This window comes from Mustelus asterias, unplaced genomic scaffold (genome assembly GCF_964213995.1).
Source record: "Mustelus asterias unplaced genomic scaffold, sMusAst1.hap1.1 HAP1_SCAFFOLD_884, whole genome shotgun sequence".
In the NCBI taxonomy this organism is placed as follows: Eukaryota; Metazoa; Chordata; class Chondrichthyes; order Carcharhiniformes; family Triakidae; genus Mustelus; species Mustelus asterias.
This window is the reverse complement of record NW_027590830.1, coordinates 1-11,506: the sequence shown is the minus strand read 5'-3', so window position 1 is coordinate 11,506 and position 11,506 is coordinate 1. Positions and strand designations below refer to the sequence as shown.

Below are 11,506 nucleotides of genomic sequence, written 5' to 3'. Positions count from 1 at the left end.
AAGTCAGGATGGCCGAGCGGTCTAAGGCGCTGCGTTCAGGTCGCAGTCTCCCCTGGAGGCGTGGGTTCGAATCCCACTTCTGACAAAAATATTTTCTATCCCATTGACTACACAAAATAAACATCTATCTGCTCCTCATCTCAGCAATTAATTAATAGTCAATGGTTTAAGGACATTTGTGGCTCTTCCTCTTTTCCCGGTGATGTGTTTCAATACAAGGAGCAGTGTTTTTACTATCATTTGATTTGATTTATTATTGTCTCATGTATTAGTGTCCAGTGAAACACAGTAAGAAGTCTCACAACACCAGGTTAAAGTCCAACACATTTATTTGGCATCACAAGCTTTCAGACCGCTGCTCCTTCATCAGGTGAGTGAGCTTAATATATGGTAGGGTGTAGAGAACAATCAGCTTAATATATGATAGGTCCATTCAAAATCCTGACTGCAGCAGGGAAGAAGCTGTTCTTGAGTCGGTTGGGACGCGACCTCAGACTTTTGTATCTTTTTCCTGATGGAAGAAGATGGAAGAGAGAATGTCCGGGGTGCGTGAGGTCCTTATTATGCTGGCTGCTTTGCCGAGGCAGCGGGAAGTGTAGACAGAGTCAATGCGTGGGAGACCGGTTTGCGTGATGGACCGGGCCTTGTACATTGAGAAGAATGAAATTGATTATAAGTCATTGAGAGGCTCAGGCAATGTCACAGCAGCAAGTGAAATTTCAAATCATTTATAGCTGTCATCGAGATCTCAAAAATGAGATTACATACTTGAAGTTCTTTCTTCACAATCCATGGTACCTCCAAGCCATGCCACAATTGGAGCAAGGAAAGAGAGAATGGCCCCTCGAAACTTATCCACTGTTCAATAGATCATGGCTAATCTGGATCGGCTCCATTGGTTCCTTAACCCCTTGTCGAACAAAAATCTATCAGTCCCAGTTTAGAAATTTTCAATTGGCTTAGCATTCTGCAGGAGGACATTTCAAATTTCCACCACCTTTTGTGTGAGGAAGTCTTTCCTACCATCACCCCTGAACCTCCTATACACCACATTGGATGGTTTGTTGTTTCCCCTCTCCTGGCCTTATTGTTCTTCTACTTTCACCCCTCGGTCGCTGAATCCTCCCATTGTTATTTGTCAACAGAAGCAATTGTAACCCATCCAGTTCAAGTATTCTGTGACTATTGGCCCCCTTCTGTGCCACAAATCTTTCTCTGTTTCTGTTGAAATCAGTCAATGGCAGCTCTATGTCTGCAACAATGTCAGTCCCACTTCAGATTTGGATATTGTCCATCAAATGAAGAACGAACAAGGAAATAGCTGCAGGGAGGAAATAAGCCGCTGGATCAATAGTCAGTCACTGTCTTGGTGGAGGAAGAAGAGCGAAATATATCAACATTCGGAAACTGAGTACCATCAAAACTGAAACCATTTACAAACTTACTTTAATATTTGGCAATATTTGCCAAATTCTTACCCCCGCCCCCCCTCCCCACCCCCCCATTTTCTCTCCTGCTGTCTTCAAAGTGTTGAGACACACACTAATATAGGGTGCTGGCTGTCCATTGGTGCCTAACCTCATTCATTTCTCATTTGCAAGCCCATCACTTGAGTATTAGCAATCTTGCTTTACCAAGGACAGCATTACAAACAAACCTGATTGTTCACACCCAATGTTGCCATCCAGCTAGGATTTCAACCTTTCACCATTCCCCCAGGAATAAAACATTAATCTAGACTCAGACGTAAGCAATTTGGGAGATAAAATATGAAAACCTTTAACGTTTTCATTTTCATTACACACTTTTGTTTATTAGTTTAAAACAATTGGAGATGAGGCAAAAATCTTACCTGACCAACAATCAGACAGAGGACTGGGACCAGTTGATGTACTGAAAATCAGTCAATAAAGGAGGTTTGATGGGGTGGGATGGGGGGGGGGGGGGGGGGAGGCGGTGGTGGGGACGGGGGGGGCGGGGGGGTGGCGGTGGGGGGATGGGAGACAAGCTTGTGTCAGCAACTGGGACTGGTGTAGATGTGTCCAGTACTTTCTGCAGTGTTGTGATATTAGCAGCAGCAGTAACATGGTGAGTGGGAGCAGCACTACACTGAGAGTATTTTCATGTGGAAAAAATATCTGTGTTGCATTTCAGAGGGCCTGTGGAATTTTTATAACATGCAAACAGGTTGAGAGTATTTGGTCTACAAGCTTTGAGTACAGAGCTGCATAGAGATGCTGTAATCTATGGGTTAATTATGCAGTGTACATCTGTCTCAAGTATTAATCTCCTTTATGCACAAGATAATCTTCTCCACAAGGACCTGACCAAAGAAGAAACAGTTACATTTATAAGATAAAAATTTATTGTTTGAGATGTTTTTCGTTGGATTATAAGTAATATTTTATTATTTTTAGAAATGTTGCAAAATCTTGCATAGCTAGGAATACCAAATGAGTTACAGCACGCACTTATTCATCTAATGTTAAATAACAGTTTAGCTAAGCTCTAATTCTGATCAGTGGCCACACAAAGCAAAGGACAATAGAGGAAAAAATGGCTTGGGAACTGAACTGAATCCAAATGAGAGGTGAGTGGGACCAAAGTTACATAAATATCTATAAAATATCATAATAATGAACAGCATTGCCAAATGTAACCTATTATTTCCCCTTTTTTCTCAAAGCTAAGGCTAAGTGCATAGCTTTTACTTTACATTTTATTTTACTGACCGTCAAATTAATTTGCCCTCACTGAAAACATAGGCATTAACAAAAGGTAAAATTCAGTTGCAATTTCTGTAAACTCACATTGCAACCAATGTATTAATTGTTCCAGAGCTTTTGAAGCTTGCGCTGAGAGTTTAGATTGCTTCCAGTTCAGTGACCGGCATTAGAAGACTGATTAGATCATCATGATTGTCAGCCATGTTGAAGGATGCAGTTGGGTTGGCCTTCACTTCTGTGCTGCACGTCAGGCTGAACTGTTCATTGCAGATTGAAACACGCCAATTCATTTTTATTGTAAAATTGCACGACTGAAGAACCATGAGTGCTTGGGAAGTAAGTTGAATTGCACCATACAATTTGAGCTGTTTTTAAAAGTCTTCAGATTGCACGCAAAGAATTCCTGTCATTTCTTACCTTTGTTTAATGCAAGAGGCTGTTGTATACAAGAACCATTTGTCGTTAATTAAAATATAGCCATTGTAATATTGTCTACAATGCAGAATGGATGTATCTATTTTTTGCTGCAGATGTTTCTTAAAGCAGTTCCAGAATAGTTTTCAAGTAGCTTATGTTGATCAGAGTTTGCACTGTATTCGTGAAGCCAGTGTAGATTTTTTAAAATGCAGTTTTCTTAATTTTCTGTTTCATCAACCTGATATTTAGAGGACTTTTTGAAAAGTCGACTTCCATTACAGCTACAAAATAGGACTTATGACAATGTAACCCAGAAGGCAATAACACTTGGGTCAAAAGCTGTTAACATTATTGGGCATGTTTAGCAGGTAACTAGTATTGTTGCGAAAGAACTATCTGTATGATGTTAACTTAAGCACTTTCCAACCTAATTATTTAATATATCAACCTCTAAAGCTGATTTTCCAGCAGGAGTCCTGCTGAGTTAGAGATGGGGCGGGCCCTGTTGTCAGCAATTCTGGTAAATGCTGACCACAGCAGGTGGCAGAGGGTTGGCAGTACCTGCACTGCTGCTGAATTGCCCACCTCACCGGTGAAAGTCCTGCCAGTAGGGGAATTGGCTGCAGCATGACACAGCATGGTCAGCGATGCTACCCAGCAAAAAGTAAATTGAGATTTAGACCTCTCGGCGTGACATCCCTCTAAATTTGAAACCCATTCTCCTTCCCCTTAGCAACTTTGATGCCAAATTATTGTAAAACGTAGGGTGTTCCTAATGCCTAGCAATTCTGAGGCATTTTAATGAAGAGATATCTTCCGTTATTGGATGCTGTTGCCTCTAATTTGAATGCACTCGCCCCATTCTGGATATATATATTTAACACCCAGTGGGGAGAAACTTTTGAGATGGTGATTGAAAGGACGGATCAGTTCCCTGGATCATCGGGAGAAGGTACGCAGAAATTGCATCTTTGTGTGTAATTTGTGTTACAAAGAAATCCACAAAAGAATCCTTAAAACTGTGTAAAGATAAATCATACAAAACCACAAAAGAGATGTTTTGATTTATGGGTACAGTGTTATGATTGAAATGGGTTGCCGCAGCATATGCAGATTGATATGTGAAGCAATAATACTCTAAGGTATCTGCGACACCCATCATAAAGCAATCATTAGCAAAAAAAGTGTCTTTTTACTTAATCTTTCTGCTGTGATATATTCAATCTGTGCATTATTGTGCAAGAAATCACTTTGCTGTGGTTTGTATTTTTATCTGCTTTTTTTCTTCCCTAACACCAACCCCCGCCCCCCTGCCCCACAGACCTCTTCCCCAGCCACCACCCACCCCCTCCCCCCCCCCCCCCCCCCCCGCCCCCCACCACCACCCTCAAGTCCACAATCTGCCAAACCACCCCCTTAAACACTTACTCCAGGTGGGATAGAGCACTCAAGGTGGCTGGTCATATTCTGTTGCCTTTCCCAGGTGGTCCTTCCTAACAAGTGATAGAGGCCATTTCATTGTGGATATTATTGAGGGAAAGTTGATCCTAGGTACCTGCACTGTTCCCTTTCCAGTGTGATCCAGAGACAGAGACCAATGCGGAAAACCTGGCTGATTATTTTCCTCCATGACATTGGGACAATTGTAGCCTACATGTTGTCACAGTAACATGGAGTACATGTCTTTTCTGATCTATAGATCCAGCTGTAGAAGGGCAATGCATTTCCACCTGCGATAGCGAGGGAGTTCTGTAGATTAGTTTTAACTACATTGTGAAATGCAGCTTATCTGTAACGTTGGCGTTAAAGCACAGTGGGAGTTCCACTTCAAATAAGTACCTACCATGGTGGTACAGTGGCTAGCACTGCTACCTCACAGCACCAGAGGCCTGGGTTCCATTTCCAGCTTTGGTCACTGTCTGCGTGAAGTCTGCACGTTCTCCCTGTGTCTGTGTGGGTTTCCTCTGGGTGCTCCAGTTTCCTCCCACAGTTTGAAAGATGTGCTGGTTAGGTATATTGGCCATGCTAAATTCTCCCTCAGTGTACCTGAACAGGCGCGGGGGCATGGCGACTAGAGGATTCTCAAAGTAACTTCATTGCAGTGTTAATGTAAGCCTACTTGTGACACTAATAAATAAATTCTTGATTCGCACATTAAATGGTCAATTTTGAAATGTGTTAATTTCAGTATTATGCACCAAAATCTCTCATCTTGTTGAGCATAAAAAGAAGCACCGCTTGTCACTGAAAATAGACACATTACAACCTAACCTTCAGGAATCTTGATGTTTCAGTTTAAACCTACAGTTAAAACTCACCCTGAAATATGTTACAGACAAGTTCTTGCAATCATGACTATGAAAACCCCAGCAACAGTAATCTTTTATGCAGAGATTATCTTTCCTGATATCATTTTGGTAGAAAACTAAAGAGGAATGGCAGTATACTTACATCACGGTGGAGTGGGAGTGTGCAGAACACTGTGCGTACATTTTCAAATACAGGGGATAGTGCTTACAGCAGACTAATTGAAACTGGTAAAATTCCAGCCCATAGCAGGGAGATTTCCTTAATCAGCTAAAATTAAAAAGTGTCTTACTCTAATGTCAGCTTCTTTTGTGTGGGAGATTTGGAGGATCCCTAAAGGTAACTATTAAAATAATTAATAAAATTCACTACCCAGATTCACTAACAGAAAGAGCAAACTACTTGGGAATATGCTGGTTGTAAAATAATTATCACAGCAGTAATCATCAACTGTCCTAACCTAAACCTTATCTGCCAGAGGCCCACTGTTACATATCAAATGGTCTCCAAAGTAACCCATCAATTTCTGGAGTTGTACAAAGCAGAGGAAAAACTGGCTTTATACTGTCTTAATCAAAGAGCTATACACCAGCAAGCCAATACTGTTTAGATACAGCAGCTGTAGCATACTGGGTGTCATTATCTGTCCTTATGCTAAAAGCTGTCTGAATTTTTTTTTCTCTTTTTATTGAACAATTATATAGCAGAATAAGTGATTTTCATCAACAATATCTGCCTATTCAAAACAAAACGGCCAAAAATGTAAAAATTGAAACACAGTTAGCCTGTACAGGCCATCTTGGCCAGACTCATTCATCCAGTAATTTCAGCTAAGCTGATGGAAAAGCAGCTAGGTAAGAAATAGACAAGATTAAAAATTAACAATACTGTTTTAAAAATTGAGACCTCACTTCCCAGACACATCCCAATTCATTAATAAAATGTTATAAAGATTGGATACAATGAGCTGAATGGCCTTTTCTCATTTATACCTCTTACAAGATTAGTAGATGCACACAGATGCAGAAGCCATTCATCCCATCTGAGTTCATCTATCCATAAAGATTTAACTGCCACTTCAATCTTATTCCAGGGTTTACACCTGCATTGCATTCCATATGTTCATCCCTCATAGTTTTTATCATTTATTCTTGGAATAGTGCCCATACTGGCAAAACAATATTGTCCATTTCTAGTTGTGCTTGATTCATTAAAGTCAACAACATGGTGGCACAGGGCAGCACAGAGGCACAGTGGTTAGCACTGTTGCCTCACAGCACCAGGGACCCGGGTTTGATTCCCGGCTTGGGTCACCGTCTGTGCGGAGTCTGCATGTTCTTTCTGCTTCTGCGTGGGTTTCCTCCGGGTGTGCCGGTTTCCTCCCATAGTCGAAAAGACGTGTTGGTTAGGTGCATTGGCCATGCTAAATTATCCTCCAATGTACCCAAACAGGCACCGAAGAGTGGCGTCTAGGAGATTTTCACAGTAATTTCATTGCAGTAAGGTAAGCCTACATGTGACACTAATAAATAAACTTAAATTTATAATGTAGGACAAGCAGACCAGATAATAGTGGCAGGTTAATAAAAACAGAAAACGCTGGAAAAATTCAGGAAGTCTGGCAGCATCTGTGGAGAGAGAAACAGAGAATAGTGGCAGGTTCCCATCCTCATTGCAGAGTATTGAACCATTGAGGTTTCTATAACATTCAACACCCTTCCTGATCATGAATCTAATTCTAATTTATTCTCCAGTGAGCAGTGCAAGAAGGTGTACAAATTTGAGCATCAGGTGATCATAGCATTGAAGTTGGGCATGATGGTCCAAATAATCTATCATCACACTGGGACTGATCTTTCCAAGGGCTTCAGGACCCTCATGTCAGGACAAAATGGGGTCCCAAGCCCTGATTTGCCAGCACCTTGACCGACTCAGCAAACCTCCCAGAGTCAGCCTCCTAATTGGCTGCTTTCACACTCATCATCCAATTAAGGACAGTGAGTGGGCTCCCACTGTTGCCGGCACAACCAGAGGGATGACAACTCTGGAGCCTTGCAGCCCCACCAGGAGAGGTAGGCACTACTGAGGTAAGTTGGAGAGCTCAGGGGAGACTAAACATGGAGACACCTGTGGTAGATGTGGATCCAAATCAAAGAGCTAGCCCCACGGAGCAGAAGGAAAACATTTCTCGAGGAATGGTTTAGAAAGGGTTTGGTTCCTTTCATGCTTACGACCCTGTCATTGGGGTCGTTGGATCCACTGCCCATTGGATTGCAGTGGGGGCTGCTATTGGCTGGAAAATGCCAGTGTGACCTTATGGTTTAAGTTTATTTATTATTGTCACAAGTAGGCTTACATTAACATTGCAATGAAGTTACTGTGAAAATCCCCTAGTCGCCACACTCCGGCGCCTGTTCGGGTACACTGAGGGAGAATTTAGCATGGCCAATGCATCTAACCAACACATCTTTCAGATTGTGGAAGGAAACTGGAGTATCCAGAAGAAACCCACACAGACACGGGGAGAATGTGCCGACTCTGCACAGAGAGTGACCCAAACCGGAAATCGAACCCGGGTCCGTGATGCTGTGAGGCAGCAGTGCTAACCACTGGTTGTCCAATTTGGGGCCTTAATCATCTTAATTGGCTGCCTGCCAGTGATCCTAATCCTACCCGCCTCTGGAAGAGTTCTCAGGCAGTGGAAATCCTTTGGGGAGCTGTCCAGATGCGATTCCTCCCATTTTCTGGTCCCTCCGCCTCCAAGCCTGACACCATGGTGTTGGGACAATTCAGCCCACAAATATCACGGTTCTTGTCTGAACAATTGCCACTTGGGTAAATGGCTGAATGACGGCTGGTCCTGATATGAATCGGCATTGTTAAGGAGAAGGGGAGAAAAACTGGGGCTGTAAAGCTGGGATGTACGGAAAGTGAATTCCTCTGAATTTAGATATAAGAGAAGTGACACTTTCTGTTTTCAGATTTGCCGAACAGATCAAGATGAACAAAGCTTCTCTGAAGTACTCTTCTGCTCTTTATCCATTCAACTTCGAGCAGCCTCTGTCTTTGGCAACCAAGACCACCAACCTCGCTGAGGTAACTCCAGCTAAGAAAATAACCTTCTACAAGAGTGGAGAACCTCAGCTCACCGGGGTGAAAATGACCGTAAACAAACGGGCCTTCAAGACCTTTGATGCCCTCTTGGATGACCTCACCCAGAAGATTTCACTTCCATTTGCCGTGCGGACTGTAACAACTCCTCATGGAGTTCACAGCATCAACAGTTTGGAGCAGCTGGAAGATGGAGGCTCGTATATCTGTTCCCATAAAAAGCATGTTAAGCCAATCCCAGCTGGGAAAGTTACATGGCAGGGCAATAAACCAATGAGTGCCCGTCGACATACCACACAGAGAGCAAAGCAGGAAGACAGTCACGTACACCGTGCTCAGATGGCACATAAAAATATAATGCTCATTAAAAATGGGAACGTTGGCATTCATTACTCAATTGTTCTCCACAAGAGGAAGACACAAAGTTTCGGAGGTTTTCTCGATGAAATCTCTGAGCTCATGCAGTTCCGTGTGAGAAAACTTTATACGGTGGATGGAACAAACGTAAGTACTGACTTAGTTCTGGCCAATTTTACAATTGTAACCCTATGCACTTGGGAATAAACAGAAATTTTGGCAATAAGGTGAAAGCCGTCCTGTTGACAAAGGTGTCTGATACATTAAGTAGTCTCACAACACCAGGTTAAAGTCCAACAGGTTTATTTGGTAGCACGAGCTTTCAGAGTCTTGCTCCTTCATCAGGTGAGTGCAGGATTTGTTTCACAAACAGAGCATATATAGTCACAAACTCAATTACAAGATAATGGTTGGAATGCCAGTCTTAACAGGTAATCAAGCCTTTACAGGTGCAGACAATGTGAGTGGAGAGAGGGTTAAGCACAAGTTAAAGAGGTATACATTAGTCAGCAGTCATGACTTTGGGATCTGCATTCTTTCCAGCCTTGGATGCTGATCCTAGTTTTTCAAAGTAATACATCAGTCAGCTGGAAAAGAGCTAACTGAATGTTTCTTAGCCAAAGCATGTCTTGGTATTTTGATATTTGTACGGAACCCTGGATCAATTTTCAATGTGGATATAAGAATGCATGAAATAACGGCAGGAGTAGGCTACTGAGATCCTGGAACCTGTTTCATTCGCTAAGATCATTGCTGAAATTCTGCATCAACTTCATTTTCCTGCTCTCTCCCTATTATCCTTGATTCCCTTAGCGCTCTCTACAATAGAGAATACCAGTTTCACTGAGTGAAGAAAATTTTGCTCACCTCAATCCTAAATGATTGACTCCTTATCCTGAGATTATGCCTCCTAGTTCTAGAATCTTCAACCAGGGGAAAGGTCTCTCAGTATCTACCTTGCCAAGCACTCTTAAGGCTTAACTACATTTCAGTGAAATCACATCTCTCGTTCTTTCCAATTCCAGGGAATATAAGCCCACGCCATTCAACCTCTCCCCAAAGGGCAGCTCTGTCATCCCAAGAATCAATGTAGTCACATTTTGTTGTACCTCCTCTTTGGCAAGTATATCCTCCATGAGATAAAGGGACAAAAACTGTACATAGTTCTTCAGAGGTAGTCTCACCAAAGCCCCGAATAATTGCACTAAGGTTTCCTAGGCGAGAAATACCCTTCCATTGTGCCAATTCCAGAGGCACCACGGAGGCTTGCTGCAATTTCAATGGTGCGTCCTGTGTCACTTCCTACATGGCCCAGACTTGTTGCAGATTGAGAAGGGCATGTTCAGGTGCATCCATTGCATGCGCTAAAAGGTTCTGCATCTGTGCTACCTAACATCACGCAGTTGGCTGATGTGACACCTGGATTCCAAATTTGGATGATACACGTCCTGTGTATGTATTCATTCATCTCTCTTCCAATATCTGGCATGAGGCTGCAAGATGGGCCCTGAACCCATCCATATTCCTTAAAGAAACAGGCACTCAAAATGGAGGAAAGGTCATTTTTCACAACTCTTTCTATTGCAAAGTGTCTGGAAGTACTCTGGAATGTTCCAGGAGGTCTTTTGTGTTGGGTTACTGGAAGTGCTGCAGAGTGGTGCTGCATTTACAGGAGTAGTGTACCTGTCCACACAAAGCCTGCAACAGGTAGGGGACAACATTGGCAATGCCTTAGGGTTGATGGGGAGATGGAGGAGAGGCTGTGGAGAGGACAGGCTCTGTACAACATGTTCTGTAACCCTGGAGCTGGATTTCTCCATGCTAGTAGATGAAGATAAAATTCTGTCTGGCAGGTCAGCAAATTCACCCAGCATCTTGATATGCATGGCTATCAATGTTCTTCTGTATGCTGCCCTATCAAGATCCCCTCATCAGAATCCTCTGTACCAGAACTAATTGGCAATATCCCCTCTCCACCTTATCCTCACACCCACCCTGGGGTGCACTGGCAAATGATCAATCCACATTATTCCCCAACTGCTAGCTCATCCCCAATCATATAACCTGTCTACATTCCTTTTCAACTTTTTTCACCCTCATCACAGCTTACTTTCATACAAAGCTTGCATTATCAGCAGACTTGAATACATTTCCCCATATAAGTCATTGGTATAGATTATAACTAGCTGAGGCCTAAGCACTGTACCTTACAACATTCCACTTGTTGTGTCCTGCCATCCAGAAAATGACTTATTTATTCCCATTCTTTATTTTATGTCTATTAACTAATCCTCAATCCATGTTAATATCTTGTCCTCAATCCATGAGCACTAATCCGTGTGACACCTTTCAAATGCCTTCTGAAAATCCAAATGTACTACATTCACTAGTTTCTCCTTATCTACCCTCAAAAAAAACTCTAATAGACAATGAGAGATGCTCACTGGGGGAAGAAATCAATTGACCAAGGAAAGTTGGAAACATCTAATTTTTAAAAACAACCAACAAAGATTTGGACCGGGTGTAAAATGTCAATCTTCAATTTTTATAGAATCATGGAATCCTTAGAGTGCAGAAAGAGTTCATTT

The 11,506-nt window shown here is 42.4% G+C and overlaps 1 non-coding gene across 1 annotated transcript; it reads left to right on the top strand.

The window, feature by feature from the left end:
• The first annotated feature begins 2 nt into the window (after nucleotides 1–2).
• Nucleotides 3–85, top strand: trnal-cag (transfer RNA leucine (anticodon CAG)). The gene has a single exon. It is a non-coding gene; the product is annotated as a tRNA-Leu (tRNA).
• Nucleotides 86–11,506: the final 11,421 nt, after the last annotated feature.